General features: G+C 43.7%; 1 protein-coding gene across 1 annotated transcript in view; it reads left to right on the forward strand.

Moving 5' to 3' along the window:
• The window catches only part of raph1b (Ras association (RalGDS/AF-6) and pleckstrin homology domains 1b), a 54,889-nt gene that overhangs the window by 2,247 nt on the left and 29,713 nt on the right, over positions 1-22,929 (forward strand). The window contains exon 2 of the mRNA XM_069675221.1: positions 18,407-18,485. The gene's annotated coding sequence lies outside the window, so the exon portion shown is untranslated. The remainder of the gene's footprint in view (positions 1-18,406; positions 18,486-22,929) is intronic.

Raw genomic sequence — 22,929 nt, forward strand, 5'->3', positions numbered from 1 at the left:
TCCTCTCTGAGGAATACCACCAAACTCCATTGTCAAAATCGGTAATTTTATCTTACAGAACACGGGTGAGTTCTGATCAACTGCTGCTTGTGCTGGTTGGTTAATTACTGTTATGGGGGCTATACTTAATTAAGCAGAACCTTGAAATCACACAATTGACAAACAAACTAACTGATCAAGGTAGAAGTAGAGCAGCAACTCCCATGTTCTGCACGGTAAAATGAGTGTTTTTGTCAATGGAGTCTGGTGGGGAAAAAGGGAGCAACTTAACGGCTGTTTCTGCTTTAAAAAAATATATTTTACGACAACAAGAAGGTCTATATCTGTAGATATTTCTGTCTGTAATGTTGGTAGATACTTAGAATAATAATCTGAGCCTGTCAGTGGCAACAACAAGAACTTGTAGTGGACGTTATGTTGCAGCTTTTACAGCCTGTCTCCTTGCTGCGGGCTAAAGCAGTTCAACAAGTTCATGTTTCATTCAGCATCATTTTTCATATTTATTATGCAAAGAACAATATTTGGTTGATAGTTGAAGCAGTGGACATCTGTTTCACAATACAGCACCTCATGTATTGTAGTATCATGCTTGACATTTAAACAGTATTTAATAGTCCTGAAGTCACTGTGTGGTGTACAGCTTAGTCATAAAAAGCTCAGTCATGGATTAAATTTCCAGCCACGGAGGTAAAACACATGTTAGAAGAAGAGTGTGTCATTTCACTGCCTCTGTTTAAACGCACATGTAAGGAGTTTTTCACTGTCAGCTCCTTTTTCTCGAAGCTGTTGAACAGACAACCTTGGAGGGGAGAAACATCAGCTCCAAATGCATAACCAGAAACATGGTTCTCTCATTTATCCACTCTGACATGTTTTGCCAAAGGAGGGAGGAAAGAAAACACTTTTGCTCCCCTGAATCCACTCCTTTGCTGCCTTTCATCTCTTTTTTATACGCTTGATTTCTTTGGGATGTCGTTGATTAGATGAGAGAAACAGTTGTCAAAGAAATGCCTGGCTTGAGGGATGATCCGCAGTGAAGCTGTTCCTAGTTTGTGTGTGTTTTAATGCTGGTTTGTCTGTCTGTCAGCAATTTACAAGCGATGTCGCGTGAGTCGCAAGGGCCATGGCTGACCTCCACCCATCCATGTCCCTGGGCAGAAGACTTTTCTTGCACAAAAGCTCCAGAGATGAGTCTAGGGGGTGGTGGCGATGGTGTAAGCTTACCCAGGTTGTGTTACAGCCAGGGGTGAAGGAGGGTAAATGGGGAGGATGGCACTTCAAACGGAGCCTTCAACACACCCGTGATGGAGAGCCAGAGGGGAGAGGGTAACCTGATATTTTCAGTGATAGGAGGTAACTTGGCTTGGGTTTAGAAGAGGGGAATGAACTGGAAAAGGCAAACAGCTGCATTAGGGTTCAGCTCCTTGATGCAAGGAGTAACATTAGGGCTGATAAAAGGATCTTGATAATGTTGCAAAAAGTTAGTCGTTTGTGCTTGATATAAAAGGCTCAAACAGCCTTTCATACCGCAGCAGCCAAGGTCAGCCAAAGAGCATCTTGTGTCAGCCAAAGAGCATTGGAAAGCCGCTCATTTTAACCACAAGCTGCTTCAGTTTGTGTTTTTACTGGTTTTAATTACCATGTATGTTTGTTTTGTAGAAGAGGACACCTTTGTAGATAATTCGGCTTCTTTGAAAACCAGCTGACCGAAGGAATCGTAACCTAAAATCAAGCTAACCTCCTTGAAACAAGCTCAGCTAATCTTAGCGGTAGCTCAGCTTGCAGCGCTCTCATTAGACATCCTTGTTTCCGCTTAAGAGCTTCAGAGAGACACTGATTTTTAACCTGGAGCTGCTTATTAGTGTTTAGGTGTAGGGGAGGAGACGTGAAGATAATTGGGCTTATTAAAAACCTGCTGATCAGTAGACAATTAAGGAATTATAAGCTAAAAACAAGCTAGGCTAATGTTAGCATCAGCTCGGTTGCACTCGCTTGGGCATGCTCCGTCTGTGGAGGAGCGTCAGAGAGACAGTTAAGGTTACTCCAGGGTTCTGTCATCATCGGGATGCTCTTTAAACTGGCAGCATGATTTAAATACATATTATAGCAACTATTTATATAGATAATGTCCATCAGCTGCTGTAGATTCCAGCCAAACCAGACGCCTGATTCTGGGTGTGAACAAGAGAGAAAGTGTGTATTAGTCACTCCACCTGGGTGTGTCCCCCCTCCTGTCACAGGCACGCGGTCCCAGCCACTATAGGGCCTTGTTCTGGTAACATTTTGCTGACCTTTGGTGGCAGCTGCCCCTGCCATTTGAAGACAAAGACAAATGGCTAACCAGGCCGCCCGCAGCCTGCGAAAACTCCACTGTTTCAGATAGAGGGTTGCTCTTCCTGTTGGCCTTTTCATGCGTACTCAGATACTCATATCAGTGCCCTCTGTGGCAGGAAATCAATTGTTTCAGAGCCACATACAGCATTTGATTTATTCCTGAGATTTGTAAGGATAAAACACTTTAACCCTTTAAGGCCTCACTTTCCCTGCTATATTTCTGAATATGTACACCAACGCTAGAATGGAAGGTATAGAGATGTATGATAAATGTATGGACGTCCTTGCCTCAATTCTTCGCCAGTACAGCTGATTGAAGTAGGCAGAAGGAGGACAGCCTCCTCTCCTTCCAGGGCAATATACATGATCTGGGTCCTTGTTCAGCAGGTGCACTCAAGCGCACACTGCTATAACAAAGACAACCGCAGATATAAATGGAGAAGATCGACCTCCATTTGGACGTCTTTGCCGTGTTCGTTTTCAGATCTGTGCCACTGGGTGAATGTTTTTTACCAGAAGCTCTTCGCTGAACTACCAGGGATACATTTTTAGTACGGGTCAGCCCTGCTGGGATTTATACTCTTTGAGGTAAAGCCCACTTTTAAATACTTTTACTACAATTGATATTATCGATTCATATTTTAAGCGCAATGAGATGTTGTAATTTTGTCAGCCTGCCTTTATTTCTCAGTTTACCTTGCAACAACCATTAGAAACACTTGCTGCATCTACCTGTTGGTTATAATTTGTAAGTAAGAAGGGCGAATGATAGTTACACCCCATACTTAATACTGTTTTGTTGTGGTGCACTATGAAGTGTGACATAGCCAGGGTATCTATGCATTTCCTTTGTAAGCCCAGGTTTTGTTCTTAAAGGAGCAGTTCTCCCCTGGAAAAAGCCACTGTCAGTCAAAGCTGGCTTCTCTGTAATCGATAAAATATTTGAAATTGGCGCCATAGCTGTGGAGAAAGTCGTACAAACAGCTTGTGGTTTCACCCTGTCTACATTCCTACAACACCCAGCATGCATTGCGCCCCTCCCTCTGAAAGGAACGGCCCAGCGAGAGACGCTGGAGTGAAATACTATCGTTTCTTTGCAGGCGACGGCTCAGAGCGGGACAGAATCTGAAATATGATGAGAATATACCGGTGGATCGCCTAAAGAATCTTCAGGTCTGCAGTCTACATTTCAAACCTGACGATTGTGAACAAGACATGACATCGGAGGCGGGCGTCTTGATTGAGGAAGTGTAGTTTAGCGAGCTCCCTGGCCTCCGCCAGATGACACGTTTTATGTTGTCTGGCGGAAGTTTTCCTGGGTAATTTTGTAGCAAAGTATATTAACTTTACTACTCATTGCCTCTCTTTTACTTGTAAAGCCGGAGATAAACTTGCTCTTAACTCTGCTAGTGGCAGTGTAGAGGCAGAGGGGTTGTGCCAGGGTCAACACAGCAGCAGGTACAACAACAGCAGAAAGTTCTGAAGACAAGCTGATAGACCAAGTCCACATTTATCTGTACGATGTGTCATTGTCACTGCACAGAGACAAACATGCCTGTCAAAACAGCTGAAGACAGATAAGTTCTGTTTTAGAAGTCGACGTGGAAACCTGCAAAAGTCCGGGACCGTTACGTCCGTGCACGGAGGAACATGTTGGAGAGACGGAGTGGGGACGGTGCCGACGGTGTGTTAGCTAGCATGTGACTTTAAAGCCTCTGTAGTACACCTTTATGTCAACTGAGGCTACTTAAGTTTGAGGGAGTGATGCTTCTGCTTCTTTAAAAGTGGAGATATAACTGTTAAGCATCTTTCACATTATCCTTATTCCACGCCGTTCCTTTATCTTGGACATAACTAACTCAGTCATTATCTCCAGACATTTCTTCCATGACCTATTTTCCTGCAGTCCATCTGATCTGCTATGATACACGTCCCGCCTGTTGTATTGTCCATTCATTAATTGTCCCTTTTGTTTCCTGCCTCTTTCACTGCACATTTAGTTTAAGCAGCTTAGCCAGCTATTAATCAGTCTGTGTGACTTTGACAATGGCAGGTGGCTGATTCTCACTCCCCCCACCTCCTCCTCCTCTTCTACTGTATTACAGATGGCCTGCTCCATTCAGTGCTGAAGGGGGTCAGACTTTGTTAGTTTACAGTGCATGTGACAGGAAATGTGGGGCCTTGTAAAAATTGGGTGTTTTTTGAAACGTACTGTCTGGGTTGGTGCTGTTGTTAAACACCTGTATTGCTCCAAAGCCTCGGGCCCTTATGTGCCTAACTTCTGAGTTTTGTTACAAACAGTTGGGTAACTGATCTAAGCATGCAAAGTTGGAAAAGGGAATCTCATCCCAGTGGGAATTCTCATCTAGAATTCCAGCAGCTGCATCAGGTATCAGCGAGCAGAATGCAGAAGGAGGAGCTGATTTATGGTATCATGTTTCTTCCTCTACCCCACCTGCCTACATAAAGTCCAGCTAAAGCTCCACCACAACAGTCACGGGACGGGTTGATGGATGGGTCGGCCTGCCCGCGTGGATGGACAGCCTTTAGAGCCGGGCCGTGGATAATGGGTCTTGCAGAGACATGGAGGGAACACGAAATGCTTAAGGCAAGCAGCAGGAGTGAGTCAGAGAGAGTAAAGGAGCACAAAGTGCAAAGTCAGAGGAAATGTATATGTGCCGTCTGGCTGCTGCAAAGAAAATCTGCATTATCGACTCCGTGATGTATCGTCTGTCTGGTGTGAGACGTAAACATAGAAGGAGAAAGTGGATTTATTTCCTTCTTGCTGTAGTGCTTTCACATGTGCAGTTTTGCATCTTGAATTAAATGGCCGGTCTTTGCAGCAGAGCATGCGATGCAATAAATCCATAGACTGTATATAAGAAGTGGACGTAGCCAACAAGACGTCACACATTGGTTTGTGGACTGTGGTTCTGAAACTTCGAGTTGGCTTTATCGCTGCAGCCATCCTGTTTTTTTTGGAGCCAGAAGTGACCATATTTGAACAAGAGGGTGGCAGTAGAGAGGAGCAAGGGGTAAGCATGCGCTGATTTGTCAGCTAATGTATTTACTGGCTAAAAACACAGTTAGTTACCAACAGAATAAGACTCTTTTAGTGCTTTAGCTGACCAGAGTTTATTTTTCAGACTCAAAAAACAGAGGAGTTTGTGGAACAAGCAAGCTACCAAGCAAGTATGGTGAGCACAGACATAAGCCCCTTTTACCCTGCCAGTTCAAGGCGGGATTATTCCGCTGAATGGTTGGGCTTTGCCTCATCGGCCTTTTCTTGCCTCAGTTTTGTAACGAAGCTCCGTCCTCATGCCACCTTTGTCATTCTACATTGGACCATGCAATGCCGGCGTAAAGCCACCCTAGTGCGTGTGTTTTTAAATAGCGTTCCGGCATTACGGAAGTTAAATGTGCGCAAGGTGTTTACACAGTCTGCAGCTCTGCAGTTAACACATACGCCGCTTGGCCTCTGTTTTGCCTCTGTTGCTACCTCCAATGCCGGCTCAGAGGCGGAACGACTTCGCCCAACCGTTGCGCCTCTGTGCGTTCTACATAGAAGACATAACATAGGCGTAATAATCCCGCCTTGAACTGGCAGTGTAAAAAGCCCTAGAGGCGTAACGGCATCTGTGTGAGCAGTGGAGAGGCGGGACAGAACAGCGCCCTGTGTGTGCAAATGTTTTTCTTCCGCAACACCTGAATGCGGTGTAAAAACACACAGTGGGGCGGCTTTATGCCGGCGTTGCATGGTCTTAGGCAGCATGACGACAGAGCTTCGTTACGGCGCTGAGGCGGAACCACTGTGTGAAAAGGGGGAAAAAAATCCCCCAAAAGGCACAAACAAGTTCAGTGACTGAATTAGCTAGAGAGACACCTAGCAGACGGCACTAAAAGAGGCCACGCCCCTATTTCTGCATAACATTAAGCCTTAATATAATTCAAACAGGTGTTTTGTAAGTTTTAATCTCCTGTAAAGTTGGCACGACTGAGGAAATGGAGACCAAAACTTTATTTGTACCTGGCTGTAAACATGGGGCTCTGTGGAGGCTGACTCGCTTTTGCAGCCAGCCTCAAGTGGCCAGTCATGGAACTGCACTTTATGGCACTTACCATTTTTTAGCCCCATAAGTGGCTGCTTGGTTTTACCCCTAACCACCAGTTCCCGTGCCCTCTCTGATCCCTGTTCGATCAGCTGGTTCTCGTGACAGCAGTATGCGTGTCTGTGTGTTTATGTGTGCAGCCTTGATGGTGTTTGTTTGCCGTTTTGCAGTCTCTGCATGCACTTACAGTCCATCACAGAAAGAGTCCACACAGACCCATGTGCAAACAGAGTGGAGTGCACTGTTTTCCCTCACCACACTGTGAAATCCCTGCCTCTTGGCCCAGAATGTTTAGATGATCTCTGTTTGGATGAGTTTCTGCTTGTGCAGTTGCTTTCAAACCATCAACTTCCTCGTTAAATTCCTGTCAAATCCACTGAGGATTGAGTTTTATATACCGCTCAGAATACACAAACAATAGCGGCATTATGAGACTATTCAGAAAGTCCAGGATGCAGTTACAGTCTGGGGCGGCATGTTTGTTTGTGTGGTTACAAAAGCAGTGGCCTCAATCATAATATAAAAATATCTTTACATGCCTAGAAAATAGATTCCAGATCTGAGCGTGCATTAGTTTAAAGATAAATTCCAATATGACTTCACCTCATTCTTAGATATTTTAAGATTTAATTGACTAATAGGTACAAAAATAGTTTTTTAATGGCTCCAGTAGATTGCTTCAACTGGCAATGACATAAGCTGTAAAGGCGGCAGCGTAATTTTTGAGATCCTTGCAAACGCGCCAGATCAAAGTACGTCCACTAAAAGTTCTCAAATGTTGTCTGACAACATTACAATAAGGATCCCTAAAGAGAGGGATATTTTGTGAAGATAAAATCCTTGTTTTTAAACCAGAAACAGCCGTTAAATCCCTCTCTTCAAGGCCACCAAACTCCATTGACAAAAACAGTAATTTTACCTCACAAAGCACAGGAGCAGCTAGTCTACAGTAGCCGAGATTGGTAACTCAATTTGTTTTATTGTGTGACTTTGGCGGTTTAAACGGTCAGTTTGGATCCAACGTAATATTTGTGTAACACCAACTAACACCAGACAAGAGCTAACTGATAAGCACAGTGTAGACAGGCAACTCTTGTGTTCTTGCAAGGTAAAATCACTGATTTTGTCAATGTAGTCTGGTGGGATTGATTATTAATAGCAAGTATCCCTAAAAAGAGAGTTTTGTGAAGATAAAATCCTTGTTTTTAAAGCAGAAACAGCTGTTGAATCGCTCTCTTTAAGGCCACCAGACTCCATTGACAAAAACAGTCATTTTACTTTGCAGAGCACAGGAGTGGCTTTTCTACAGTAGCCTAGATTTGTGAGTTCATTTGCGTTATTGTGTGACTTTGGTGGTTTAAACGGTTAGTTTAGATCCAAGACAATATTTGTGTAACACCAACCATTAGATAGAAGCTCACTAAAAAGGGCAGCGTGGATGGGCAACTCTTGTGTTCTGCAAGGTAAATTTACTTATTTTTTCAATGGAGTCTGGTTCGATGAAAGAAAGCAATATAACAGCTATGTTTGCTTTCAAGCTAAGCTATAGCTAACAGCTATGTTTGTTTTAACAAAATTGTTGTATCTCTGTATGGATCATCTTTGTACTTATGTTGGACACTTAAAATATCAATCTGAGACTGTCAGTGGCAATGAGGCATGAGCAATACATAAACATTTTGAACCTACTTGTTATTTACACACAAACTTGTGAGAAAAATGAGGGCGCTAAGGCTAAAAAATACCAGAATTCCCCTTTAGGTTGTCCTCTTCTTGTGCTGAAGCAATCAAAGAGACTCTGCTCCCCTACAAACATTCACTGAAAGCAAAAACAGGCGCACTCTTACATTATTTAAATGTTCCAACTGTTTCAAGTGTTTCTGTGCTCACTTCAAGCCACAAACTAGCAGGAAGCCAAATACTGGGGCTTGTTTTGCCATTAAATATGCACTGCAGCCTACTTTTGCAACCCATGGTCCTTTTTAACTCCACTCTCACCCGCAATGATGAAAGTTACCCAAGCTCCTGCCTGTTAGAAAGTAGCTACATGATCCAGGCGGTGCTTAAATGTGCGGTGAAACCTCAACGAAGGGAAACAAGAGGGGGTTGGAAGCCAAGAGCCACAAGTGTAGCCCCACAGATCGCCATGTCATCCGAGCAAAAAGACTTAGAAGTGGAAAAAAGCAGTGAATTCATGAGTGGGAAGAAGTCTCAGACGGACAGAGAGGACAGGTTTATGAGAACCACTAAAATGTTCTTCGTGCAGCTGATGTCATGTGAAATACGACAGCGTGGAAACACTGAGGTCAGCCTCCGTCTTTCCTGCCAAAGTCTGGAATTCACACTTTTACACAACACTTGGCTTCAAGCGTACACTCAGCATCTACTGTACCGAAGCGCGCTGGCAGGCTGCACCATTTTTCCTCTCCATCAGGGCTCATGTAGGACACTGAAGGAATGCAGAGTTTCAGTCAGTTGCTGCAGTGACCTACAAGTGGAAACAGCCGTGCTTGCCGTAGTGGAAGTGGATTGACACATTTTTTGCGAGAGAATCCCTTGACAGTCACTCAAACCTGCAGGCTTAATCTCACAAAATAGCGCTGCGTGTGTGCTTGTGTGGCTGCCTCTTGCCAAATCTCATTGACTAATACCCCGGTAGCTCTGCGAGTGAGCCCGAGCCTCTATTCACAGAGACTGTGGGTTAAGTTAGTGGCTGAGTAGCTTGCTAATCTCTCTCTGCCCCGCTGATCTTCACTCTCGAGTGATTTCTGATTATTTCGGCACCACGTGCCACGCAGCAACTAAACCCAGTGACTGACTCGAGATCTGCCCCCGAGTTTGGCACCGTGACCGACTTTTTGAGGCTATGGGTCACTGATTCATTCGTGGGCAGCCAGCTTGACCCCTCGCTGCTGCTGGTGATCCCTGTTGAGAAGTTGTAAGAAGGGAACAGCGCAAATTAAAAGTGAGATTTCGCTCTTAACTCTCGTGTGGAAAAACTAATCGGCACAAAGTTTTGGGATTGCTCCAGTAGATTGGCAGCCACATGACCGGTTTTAATGTCGTGCAACGTAATCCTCGGGGGCAAATGGGCTAAATCAAAGTACGTCCACTGTAAGTGCACAGATTGTGATTGTTTCTGACACATTATAGAAAGGATTTCAAAAGAAATATACCTTTTTTGTTGTGGTACGATCCTTTTTTATAGCCAGAAACAGCCGTTTCATCGTTCTCTGCAAACCAACCAGACTCCATTTACAAAAGCAGTGATTTTACCTCTCAAAACATGGGATTTGCTGTTCTACTGCTGTCTCAATTTTTTAAAAATCCCCTCTGTTATTGTTGGTCTTTGGTGTTTTTTTAAAATGGTATACTGTTTCCAACAAAACCCAATAATACTAACAAACTAACTGGTGGGGGAGCAGTTGACCTGATTCTCCCGTGTTCTGCAAGCTAAAATGGCTGTTTTTGTCAATGGAGTCTGGTGGCTGTGAAGATACCGATGTAACGGCTGTATCTGCTTACCTTAAGAAAAGGGTTGATTTCTGCAACAATCATTTCTGATTTCTGTAATGTTGTACAGCTATTTCATCGTTCTTTTCAAACCAACCAGACCCCATTTACAGAAGCAGGGATTTTACCTCTCAAAACATGGGAGTTGCTATTTTACTGCTGTCTCGAATTTTTTTGATCCCCTGTGTTATTGTTGGATTTGGTGTCTTTTTTAAATGCTAAACTTAAATCCAACAAAACACAATAACACTAAAAAACTTACCGCTTGAGGCAGCAGAACACCAGATTCTGCTGTTTTCTGCTGTGTTCTGCAAGCTTAAATAGCAGTTTTTTTCAATGGAGTCTGGTAGCCTCAAATAGAGCGTTGTAAAGGCTGTTTCTGGTTAAAGAAACGACCTTTTCCTTATCAAAAGGGTCGGTTTTTGCAACAATCCTCCTCTCTGTAATGTTGTCCAACATTTTAAATAATAATACGAGCCTGTCAGTGCTAAAAACAAGAAACTGACCATCTGTGAGGAAGCTGTGCTCAAGATGCAGATATATGAAACCAATCGACGCTTGTTGAAATGTTCTGAAACAAAGAACCATTATGATCCAGCACAAGGGGAACAGGTTCAAATGTGGACTAACATGAGAGGCATTTAATCATGTAACTCTGTATGTGTGTGTTACATTACCCATAAACCCCACCAAGCCAGCCGGTGGGGTCTGATGGAGGTCCCGCTGGCCATCGTGGGAAAATTCCTGACGCAGCATTATTCCATAATTCCCACCATGTGTGGTTTTTCCAGAGCCGAGCGCTCGCTGCAGGGACTGTGGAGAATCCCACTGAGGAGAGGAGATCAGCTTCTTGTAATCACAACCAGACTTGGCCGTCCGTGCGAGTGGGGATGGGAAAAGTAGTCTGTAAGTGATGGTGGAAGGTCAGTTCAACATCACCGACACCACAGGGGAAAGCTCATACTGTAGAGAGAGCTGGTTGTTTTGTGCAGAGACACACTTGTCATGTGACCAAGAAGCCCTTAGGTGTCAGTAGATTTTAAGTAGGCTGAATAAAATTAAGAATCCATATTGGAATTAAATTAATCAAAGTTCCTTTAAGTTTTAGCTTGAAAAGAGCTAGTCGAGGTGGTTCGGGCATCTGGCATATCCCACCTGACCTGGGAACGCCTCGGGATCCCTGAGGAGGAGCTGGAAAACGTTGCAAGGGAGAGGGATGTCTGGGCTAACTTGCTTAGCCTGCTGCCACCGCCGCCTATCCGACCCCGGATAAGTGGAGGAAAATGGATGGATGGAACTTTTAAGAGTGCACGCAAGAAGCAAGCCACTAGTTCAGATTCAGAATGTGTTACTACCAAGGAGAATGCCCCCCCAAGCTTCAGTCACTCAGAACCAAAAGAGGCTAGCTTGAAGCTGCTAACAAGCTAACTAAACAACTAGTTTCATTGTGGTTACACAGGTGCTTTATTCATACACAGCAGCGAACCATTACATTAAAGATGAGCTAATCTGGTTGCCTTCTGTTGACAGCAGCCAGAGGTAGAGAAATAACATATCATCACATTCCTTCCAGCAAAAGACCTTTTCCCAAGAAACTGCTTTGCCAAACTCTTGTGAGAAGAGTTGCACTGTCTGCACTGTATAGTAAAGGCTGTGAGTAGAGTTTTTATTAAGTTCATTAAATGCATGATCCTTCTGAAGTCCATAAGAAAAAAGTGTCCACCACAGATGCTCCCCTAAAGACCATGTCAGTGTCCGTTATGATTCATGGATGACATGGATGTTACGGTAGCCTTGCAGACTTGAAATCTGACATTGACAACAATGAAGTGATTCAGTTTTGAGCCACTGAAGAGGTCATTGAGTCTGCTCCGCCATGATGGAAGCAGTCCCTTCTATAAGTTGCACTACACTTGATTTAAAAGCTAGACACTGATCAATACTAATGCACCTCACCAGAGAGGATCGGTTTTGTAACTACCCATCAATCAGCTGACTGATGGTTCACCTCGAAGCCCTTACAGAAGCTCAGGGTCAGTTATCTTGTCCTGGAAGCAGATTAAGATGCTGTTTCTGATCGATCAGTCTCCCTCAGTCCTGCCTTCCTTACACAGATTATTGGTGAACTAGGAAGTTGTCCTATTTTTTGTTGTGAATTAGAGGTCACCACCTCCTTATAGCTTTACAAAGTCTAACATGACATTTCCAGATGCTATCATGTTATGCAACACAAGCGTGAGAGGAACGTGTCTTTAATCATGAATCTGTGCTCTCTGTTGCGTCACTCCGACACGGTGTTTGTTCTGTCCTGTGCGGGTGTCTTTAAGAGCAGACGTGCCTCTCTGTCTGTCAGATGGTTGTCATTATAATCTTAAACTGTGTGTCGTTTCACACAGAAACCTGCTGTCTCCAGAACGTCTTCAAATTAAGACCTTGGCAAATCAGATCCTTGAACTTTAGTTCTGTTTGTACATCGATCAGCCTGCAGCTAACAGATTTGGTTGCTCAGTAACAGTAATATTGTTGATAAAGCTGCAGTTATCACATTTTTTGCTGATGTTTTGTCTTCATAATAATGAGCCAACAGAAATAACGCAAGTTTTAACACTTCATGCATTTAAATCCTTCCCACTACCCTGCAGGATTATAGTTACAGATGCAATTCAACTTTGTTTTTGTTGTTTTTTTAAAGGCTGTACTTGTTGATTAGTGGAGTAAATATAAAAAGCAGCTAAGGAAAGTCAATTTTCATGTAGAGGTAAAATCTGATAGCCAATAGCCAAGTAACCCCAAACTTTATTTGGCAGTTATCTCAGTTCAGTGCTTAAAACATATGCTATGTTTTATGATAATCAACAACAGTATCATGCAAATAATTGAGGATTTACAGCCTGTGTCCACTAGCTTCAGAGTGCTTCTCACCAGCACTTCCCTCAGTAGTCCCTGATTGGACTATGAGAAATTACCCCCATGACGTCGGGCACTTTTCCGCTTTGGGTTCAAGTTTTTTCAACTTGAGGCGCTCAGAGCGGAAAAACGCAAGGCACTCTGCAACTCAAAAGCAGCACGCAAAAAGCTTCCCTCTCATTGACAACAACAACAAAAAAGCCGCCCCCAGCTGCTAAAACGCGTTCTGTCTGATCCGACCCTAAGTCTGTTTTACTTGTTTGTTTACACAAAGAAAATAAAAAAACAGTAGAAAAGAATCGTGTCCTGGCGTTAGCGGCAGCTCTACACCTGGAAATTGTACCCTCGAAATCTTCTCGTCCGCCACTGTTGTTGACAAAGTTGATATCTGAAGTCCCGCCCCTTCTTTATTTTGATTGGTCGGTGAGGGAGAGGTGGTATTGACGAGCGCGGCTGTGTTCCAAAAGTTGAACAAAGGACAAGGACAAAAAACAGCTGACGCTAAGGGCGTCTTTGCACTGAGGATTGGTTTTATTAAAATAGGAAACGGCGGCCCTTAAGCTGTCTTTATATTAGTGTATGTAAAATGTATGTTTTTACACGGTAACTACGTAAGGAACCTTCATCCCTGCAAGACTTGTGAAAGTTTTGCAGCCAAGTTTCTCTGAAAAAATCCATAAAATCTAATTTTTTGTCCTTTCTGCAACAGGTATTTGTCTTTGGGTCATGTGCAGGCTTTCTTAACCTGTAGAATTAATACTTTAAATTGATGATTTCAAATGCTTGTCTCAGAGTGAACGGAAAGAAGCCTGCTGCATAAACCGTAGTAGCCTACTGTACTGGTCAAGGAGCTGAGTTCATAGTTTGTATGACCCATTCATGAGAAGCCCTCGAAAAGTCTCTTTATGATGCTCTGTTTATTGTGTTCCAGTATAAAAAGGATGGAAAGGTTGCACAAGATTATATGTTTCTGGTATAATGGTGCTACTCTTGTCGCTGTGAATGAATAGCATAACTCTGCTGTAGGGGTATCTGCTCTTTGAAGGGGGCAGACAGAAGTGCCTAAGGGACGTAAGTGTAAACTGATCCGGCCAATTAATGTGGTGTGTCATCGTGAGTAACAAAGACGCTGTGTATTGGCTCATGTGTCATCTGTGCCCCTGTTTGAAGTCAGTTTGGGACCAGTCTGTCCTGTGGTCGTGTAAAACCCATATTACAGTATGTGTCTTTATATAGAGGGTGAGTCTATCACGCTAAATTCTGTGTCTGATTAGCAGAGGTTAGAAATCTTGGGATGTTACAGTACCAACACGCACTGTACGGATGTATTTCTCATTTAGCCCTGCTTACTCATTCGCCGTACTTCCCCTTCAACAATCCCGTCTTTCTTTTCCTGCTGTGACATCATCATCACCCCTGCTCGCCCAGTGCCCTGCCCTCCTTCCCACTTCCTGCCCCGACAGGAAATGAGCTGCCCCGAAGGATTGCTGTTAATGGGGGACGTGTGGGTGGACAAGGACACACCTGTGTCCACCACACAGGAGCCTGTGTTTCCCCTCGGCCTGTTGTTGAAGTGGGGCACCGAAGTAGGCCACATGAAAAGTCTGTGATCTAACTTTTGTAGAGGCAGCCACCATCTACCTTTACAGGGTAGTGTGCGTTTTTATAGTGCCAAAGGGGTCAATCCAGCATACATGAAAAAGCTACTGTTTCCAGTGCATGCTGCTCTGTGTAGGGAAATTTGGGTATTTTAACTCCCAGGCCCTGTTTTTACATATTATTGAGTTTTGAATAAACTACAGGTGCAATGGGGACAGGCTCAGATTGCCATTCAAAGTGTCTTAATATCCCTGCATCTAGAATCCCATGCGTTTTTGTTAGAGAATAAGACGCTTTTTAAAAGCAAAAACAGCTGTTGAATCGTTCTTCACAAATCCACCAGACTCCATTGACAAAAACAGCTATTTTAGCATGCAGAACATGGAAGAATCTTATCAACCTCTGCCTCAACTGGTTAGTTTGTTAGTGTTTTTGGGCTGTGTTGGATTTAAGTTTACCATTTAAGATGACACTAAAGTCCATCAATAACGCAAGGGATTAAATAAAATGAGACAGCAGTAGAACAGCAACTCCCATGTTTTGAGAGGTAAAATCACTACTTTTGTAAATGGAGTTTGGTTGGTTTGAAGAGAACGATGAAATGGCTTTACATTACAGAAACGATTGTTGCAGAAATCCTTTCTTTAAGCAGAAACAGTCGTTAAATCGGTCTCCTCAAGGCCACCAGACTCCATTGGAAAAACAGCAATTTTACCTCGCAGAACACAAGAGCTGCTGTTCTACCTCTGCCTTGATTCTCTTGTTTGTTTGTACTATTGTTTGTCTTTAGTCTGTTAAACGCTAAGTTCAGATTTAACACAATGTTTGTGTAACACACAACAACACAAACAATCTAACCAGTAGAGGCAGTGGTAGACCAGCAAACTCCATTGTTCTGCAAGCTTAAATCACCAGTTTTTTTAATGGGGTCTGGTGTTTTTGAAGAGAGCAACGTAAAAGCTGCTTCTGGTTGATAAATAAGGGTCTTACCTTTACAAAAAGGTCTATTTCTGTAGCAATCATTTGTGTAAAGTTGGCAGGCACTTAAAATATCAATCTGAGCCTGTCAGTGGCAGAAACAAGAACTTTAAGTGGATATACATTGCCGCCGTTACAGCCTGTCTCGCCCTAAGATTATGTTAAAATCGACAACACCACAATGTTTGCTCATAATGTAATGGTGCTGCAAAAACGACAACATAAGCACAACGGTTGCTCATAAGTTGTTTGTCTTTGCTTGAGCTGCCTTTGTTTTCAACATTAGACCAGCTGCCTGCAGGCGGGGCGGCACTGTTGCTGTTGTGACTGCAGCAACTGTGTCCCCTGCAGCTGCACGGATCCATGTGTCACTGCCACACCTGTTAAATGGCCTTGTGTTGACGGAGTGATATCACACGTTAACTGTGTGCAAATTACACCAGAGAGAGAGAGGGAGTGACCAGGAGGGGGGAGGTGACCTGTAATCGGAGGAGGCAATTGTGTGCTTTTGGCTCGGATATATGCATGACACATAAAGTCATACTCCTCCTGACACACTCTCCCTGCTACAAGGAGTCTGTTTGCTGTGAAAACACACACACTTTGACCAAGAGAAGGGCCACATGCTGAGGCTGAACAACAGTTGGTGTGTAGAAAAACGCAGGAACAGCTGAGGCCAGCGGGAATACCGTCCTCGTAGTTAGCCATAACATCAGCTGCCTACCCGGCACACTCACACACAAAATAAACACACACCACGACCAAATCATAGCTTTGATATTTCCCGGCCAGCTCAGCATGTTGTAACCTACAACCAACATGCTGTTTGACATGCCCTAATTATATTTTATTACCAGACTGTGACTCAGCGTGCAGATCGGGTTAGATAGAGCAACGTTCGGCTGCTGTGAGTCAGCACTGTTGTGGATGAGTTAATGATTCGTCGAAATGTTTAATGCAGGTCAGCGTTGAGTCACAGGCGATACACAGGTTAGAGTTTTGACAAGAGTTTCTGCTCTGACTCATGTCGTGACATTATCAGTCTGTTGCGGCCACCATGCGTATTAAATCAGCTGAGGTTGGTTGAGAGGCAGACTGATATCAGCTGAACGATATTATCAGGCATACCACAGATATACTGTTATATAAGGGTATGTGTTTTCCGGTTTGTGCAAATATGTAAACGTATAAAGCGGAAGTCGATGCTTGGGGTCATTAGAAATGGTTTAATCACGTAGTTTGGACAACAGAGCACGCTCAGACTCAACGCAGCACATGTAGGGCTTTAAAGACACTATAATCACTGCTGGAGTCTGCTGACGGAGGAAAAAACGGGAGTGTAACAAAACCAGAAAATCCTGTTGTTATAATTACTGCATTTTCATGCACAAAGTCTTTCTAAATCTGAAACAATTTAAGCTTTTTACATGGTGAATGTTAATATGTTCAGCCTTACATACTGTGATTAAAACCCCTCATAGCAGAGCATCACAGCTGAGCAGACGGTGGTCCACACCTATGTGGGTTAACAATGTATAGTAGTGTAGAATAATCTTTGATGGAGTTGCTTGTCTAGGAAAGAAGCCTTCTGAGTACCTTTGTGTAGTCATATTAGTGTGCAAAGTCTGTGCACAATCATATTAGAAAAGGTCAATGTAATGCCAGCTCAAAGATTAGCTGAAGGCCTGTGTCCACTAACGGCATTTTTGCCCTTAGCGTAGAAACGCCCTCAGAGTCAGCAGTTTTTTTTGTCGCTGCGCTCACAGCGCTCTCAGGTGCTGTGCATCATCAATGTCACTTCTCCCTCACGACCAATTAAAATCAAGAAGGGGTGGGTACTCCGATATCAACTTTGTCAATAACAATGGCGGACTTTTTTTCCCCCAGTTTCAGATTTTTAGCCTTTTGCGCGAGATTTGGCCACGAGATCTCATAGCGCAAAGAACAAAACCACACGAGACCAAGCGTTATGGGAAAAGGCATATTATATAGCAGCATGCCGAAAATACACTCGCGGCCACAGCAGATGCCAACAGAGAGTAACATAAACATCAGTGCAAAACTAACTTAAATATTCATGGACGCAGGCACAATAAAAAGTATTCTCCGTAGTAGCTGCAGTAAACAAGTCCAGGCATGTCTCCCTCACTGCCCTGTTTCTGGGGGATGCGCTGAGTCGTGCTGCATTCAGGGGCGCTCAGAAACATGAATGATCAGACACGTTTCACATATTTTTAAAGATCGGCCTCGGGATTAATTAATCGATATTGGGTCATTCATTCGTGTCATCTTTTCCGTCTAAACGCAGCTTCTCACCAGGTAGATACTTTAAAGTGAACGACAGAAGGTTTATTATTTTGCTTTTTATCAAAATAAATGTAATATTTTACATTTTAACGCCTGGAAGAGGTCAGTAGTTACATTTTTAGATGATATTTTAGATGCTTTTTGTGAGCAGATATAAATAGGCTTATATCATCTTATATTGTATTGTGGCAGACATTTGATACCAGCAAATATTGTATTGTTCTCCCACAATCAATATGATATTAAACAGAAATGGAACTTGTAATTTTCACCCCTGCTGAAATCAGTGTCCCGTGTTTGAGTCTTTGAAGGCCTCCGCAGCTCTCACGTCACATCCTTAATCTCGCTGTAATGATGAAGCGACTTTATAATGAGAGGAGAACCGCGTTTGATTGCTTTCAGAGCTTTGCGATAAGTGTCTTTCTGCCTCTACGTGTCATTTTTGTCTGTACTTAGTTAAGTCGCTCGCTCGAGCACCCTCCGTCGTTAATCCTCTGCATTCTTGTGACAGTGAAATCGCTCTGCTCTCCTCCAGCCTGCCAAGCCTCCAAGTTCTCCTCGAGTCGGAGCGAGAGATCCAAAAGTTTTGTATTTCACAGACTTTTTAATGAAGTGACGAAAACTGAGGTTGCTTTCTGCCTTTTTTTTCTGTTTTCCAGGGGATAAAAGCCTCAGAGTTAAGCGGTGGTTTCGTCTGACCTTTAACCTCCGGAGGAAGAAGGGAAAGCCACTTCAGAGGTAAGACTTCCTGTAAAGTGTGTGAGTAAATGGTGCCACTGCTACTTTCTGCGGTGATAAATACTGAGCAGACGTAAAAGGAAGAACTGCTGCCAGTAAGCTTCAGAAAACTTTGCACAAAAGCCGCAGAGATCGTCGTGTTGACATGTAAGCTGCTTGCCTGAGAAGGTCTATTTACGGTGGTCTCGGATGCCGGTTTTATTGCATGCGAGTCTGAGGCGTCATGTGCTCAAACGCCTCTCATGTGTCGTCATTTTTCAGAGGGTGGAATCCCCGGTTGACAGTGCGGATCAATGTGTTTGTTGTTGGTAAAAAAGAGGTAAATCCCGCGCTGGTGGAGCGTACAGAAGGAAGCTTCACCCCCCGTGAAAAGCCTCCGTCAGAGGGGCTTGTAAATCAAAGGCAAATGAAAGAGGAGTGAAGCCTCTGAGGAGCGAGCCTTCCTCGCCGAAGGAGATAATTTCTGCAAAGTAGAAACATGTGAGGCTGAACTGTGGCTGTGGTCTGCAGCAAAGAGGCGCTACTTACTGTACAGCCTTCATTTTCTCACTATTACAGCAACCCAGAATCTGTGTTCCCACTTGTTTTGACTCAAGGGAGAGGATGCAACCTTTCCAACGAGCAAGTAATCCCCCAATTTCCTGATTTTCAGATTGATTTCCTGCAACCATATCTACTTTTAGAGCTCTTTTTTTGGCTGCCAGACAATGGTTGTACAAGAAAAGTGAGTCACATTCAATGCCGTGAACTTTATTCTCAACCTGCATGTGAGAAAAATGAAAGAAGCGAATCACAAAGGCTACAGGGAGTTACGTAACTGCTCCAGGGCTGAACAACACAAGAAGACACAGATGATAAAGCAGCAGCCGTAAGAACGGAAGAGAAAATGAGACGAATGAGCAGATAAAAGTCTCGCTGGCTGCATCGTGATATCGACTTTGTTTTTGTTTAGGAAAATGAGTTAATTCAAATGCTGTGGAAGCTGTCAGGCTGTGTGTACTCGTTTCCAAGGAGTAATGGAAAAATCTATTGCTTGTTACTAAGTCATACCTAGTAGGGCTGCACCTGTCTAATTTGGATCATCTTACCGTTGATCTAGTTGCAATCATGTAACTGTTTCAGGAACTCAAACTTAGCCGCAGCTCGGCTTGCAGCCTCCTGAAGTTCTACCAAAGAGCATGGGAAAAACACTGACTTGTAACCTTAAGCTGCTTATTTGGTGATTTAACCGGTTTTATTTCACATGTCTGTCTGTTTTGGAGAGGAGGACACCTCTGTGGGTAATTCGGCTTCCAGTTGAATCCTCGTAAAACATGAACACGAAAAGGATAGGGATGGATCATGTATCTCTTAAAAATATATTTTTCCGTTTTATTTACCGTCGCCTGGTTGTAATGTGGTGAAAGTGTTTTTGCTAACCGCCATTAAATAACAGAAGAAGAAGAAAGCATGAGTGCCAGGTGGCGGTAAAAGGAGTGTGACGCTGTGAGATTCGGAAACGGAGAAAAATGCAGAGACTTCTGCAGCTGTCAGAGTTCTGTGTGGGACTTCTTCAAAAAATAAATAAAATCAGGTGCAAGTGCAAAGTTTGAACAGTAAAGCTAGCACATCATAAGTCTACAACAGCTATGCACTGTCCGTAGAGAGCGAATTAAAGCCAACGCAGTAGTGAAAAAGTAAGTCTCTTTATGTCTGCACGTGTTTGCATGCACGGGATGATCTTCTGTTAATGGTCAAATAGTTCTCAGTGAATATAGAATAGTATTTTTGCTTGAAATGCCCATCCCTGATAAACACACTTTTTTAACCTTTAACTGCTTATTCGATATTCAGTACAGCATCTGTCTGGAGAGGAGGAGACCTCCTTCGGCTTCTGGTAAAAGCCTCGTAAAAGATGAACCGAAAGGAATCGTTATCTAAAAACAAACTGAGCGCCTGCAAACAAGTTGGCAGCAGCTCAGCGTGCAGCCCCTCCTGACATCCTGTGTGTGTCTGAGAAACACTTCGATTTACAGCTTGACGTAACAATGATGCAGCTGAAAAACAAACATGCAGATTTGAAGGACAAAATGCGAGGGTCTGGTTGATTCTCAGGCCGTTGTAGCCCTTATATGCCCTTTCACGTAGGCATGACAGTGATTGGGAGTGAATGTACTGTTAGACCTCAGATTGTCAAGGATTTTAAATAAAAAATATCAAGACAACACCAAAGCAGGCAGGAAAAACCAAGGCGCCTCCTTTATTACTTTCATCTTTAAGCCTGTGTTGCCTTCAAAGACCGGCAGTGACGATGGAAGGAAGAAGCTTGATTTTAAAACCAGGACTCCAGCGGGTATCATGCCCGAGGCCGAGAGGAGGAAGCCCACTTCCTGTGAACTGTTCCAGGAAGTAGTGATGCTGATGTGTCAGAGAGGTTAATAGCTGCGTGACTGTGTGTGTGTGTCAGTGCCATGTGTGGCATGTAGATGCTTACTAAATTTGACACTCAGCTGTCAATTGTGTTCAACATAAAACATGCAGGGTTAACGCGTCATTGCGCTGAGATTTCCGATGTCACTGGCATTCTTAAAGGAGACTGTCCTTGAGATGATTTCCCTCAGCTGTTTCCAAAGATGTACAAAGACCTTTGGGTGCATGGAAGAAAATACTTATGTGTGTGTGTGTATTCCAATTCGGAAGGGATGGCACGGGAGGAATGCCGGAGGAGGTTGCCGTGCGGCAGGAAACAGACTGGCACATTTTTGGGGGATGAGACGCACAAACACACCCTTGGACAGTTGCTCCGAATTGAGATAAGAAGAAGCCTTTCAGCAGCAGCCAATCAGGGGCCAGCTGCATGGGTGAAGCACTGAGCAAGAGGGCAGATGGGAAACGTAGTACGCTAAGAGTAAAAGACATTCCCAGCTGCTTTGGGCATTTAACGTTGCCTTTATGTACCACGCGTTGCACACGCTCGGCTTGTTGCGTTAAGAATGTTGTGTGTGTGTTTGTGCATGTGTTGCCCGTGCAATATGTTGCACCCACTGTGCTTTGTATTCCCTAACAGGTGGCAGATGTAAACCTTCTGTTCTGCAAGACCGAGCAGCTACACGATGATGAAACATTCACTCTGTTGGCAGCGTAATGTTTTCATTTATGCAGGGTAGATGAAAACAAAGGATGAGAGGGTTATGTGCATTTTAGACGCGACTATGGCATGCTTAAAATTTTCAAGCAAGAGGAATAGAGCACAATAACACAACGGAACTATCTGATCCAGGCAGACGTAGACCAGCAACTTCTGTATTATGCAGTGTTAAATTACTGTTTTTGTTAATGGAGTTTGGTGGCGTTGAAAAGACGCAGCTGGTTGTTAATGTTGTAGGGCTATAGATTCATACCTGATAAGCCTTACTTAGCTGTTAAGCTCACTTACTCAGAAAAACAGCGTCAGTTGTGGATTAACTTCACAGCATTGCAGCTCTTTGTACCTCAGCGGTGAGCCTCGTCTTCTGAACCAGTGCCTGTTTTTAATGTCTGGCTTCTTCTCAGCAGTCTGCTGCTGCAGTGCTGCATCATGTTTTAAAACCGAGTGTGTGTGTGTGTGTGTGTGCGTAAACCCACTGCAGCAGACCACCTGAGCCCCTCGTATATATGTGGATGTAACCCGATCTCCTGAGGGCAGGGACAAGACTATTGATTTCACATTTGGACTGATGCCCTGCAGGGAAGCTGACACATCCTCGCTGTGTTTGTGTGCAAGGGAGAGAGAGCGAGAGAGAGAGGGAGGACGGCTGTCAGAAACAAGGAGAGAGACACAAATAAGAAAAGGAGCACAGACTTATGTGCAACTTTTTAATCCTGCTTTTATATTGGAGTGTGCTGTTTTCGGCTTTCTGTCTTGCATTAACATAAAGGTGTGTTCAGACCAAAAGGGAAGTGAATTCTTTGGTGCATCATTCAAAGTCAATGCAAAGATGTGAATCTGTGCTAATTAAATTCGATCCAAGCATTGCAATACTCCTGATTTTGCATCATATATCTTCCACCAAACCCCATTTACAAAACAAGCATTTTAAAGGTTGTATGCTTACAATCCTGCAGACAAACCCGACAAAGCATGCATTCTTACTTTTAACAAATCTGCATCACGATGTTGTAATTTCAGCAAACTGTTTTTTGCTTTAAAATAAACAGAAAAGTATTTTTATTTTGGGTTCATGCCGCTGTAGTAATCCAGATTCAAGCTGACGTGTGACTTGCTAGATACAGCAAAACTGCCACTCAGCTGAAACAGATTGACAGCCGCTCCACAGCTGAAACAGAACGCCGGTAGTTGGTGTCCATCAGAGGAATCCTGGTGCTGATCCGAGCTAACAGCTCATCAATCTGGCCTCAAGTAGTTAATCCACACTGGTTTTGGAGAAGGCTGAATTAACAGAGCTTTCTGCACCTCTAGATGATG

This window comes from Semicossyphus pulcher, unplaced genomic scaffold, assembly GCF_022749685.1.
Source record: "Semicossyphus pulcher isolate SPU_LCO1_2020_fin unplaced genomic scaffold, fSemPul1.0.p SCAF_24, whole genome shotgun sequence".
Classification (NCBI taxonomy): Eukaryota; Metazoa; Chordata; class Actinopteri; order Labriformes; family Labridae; genus Semicossyphus; species Semicossyphus pulcher.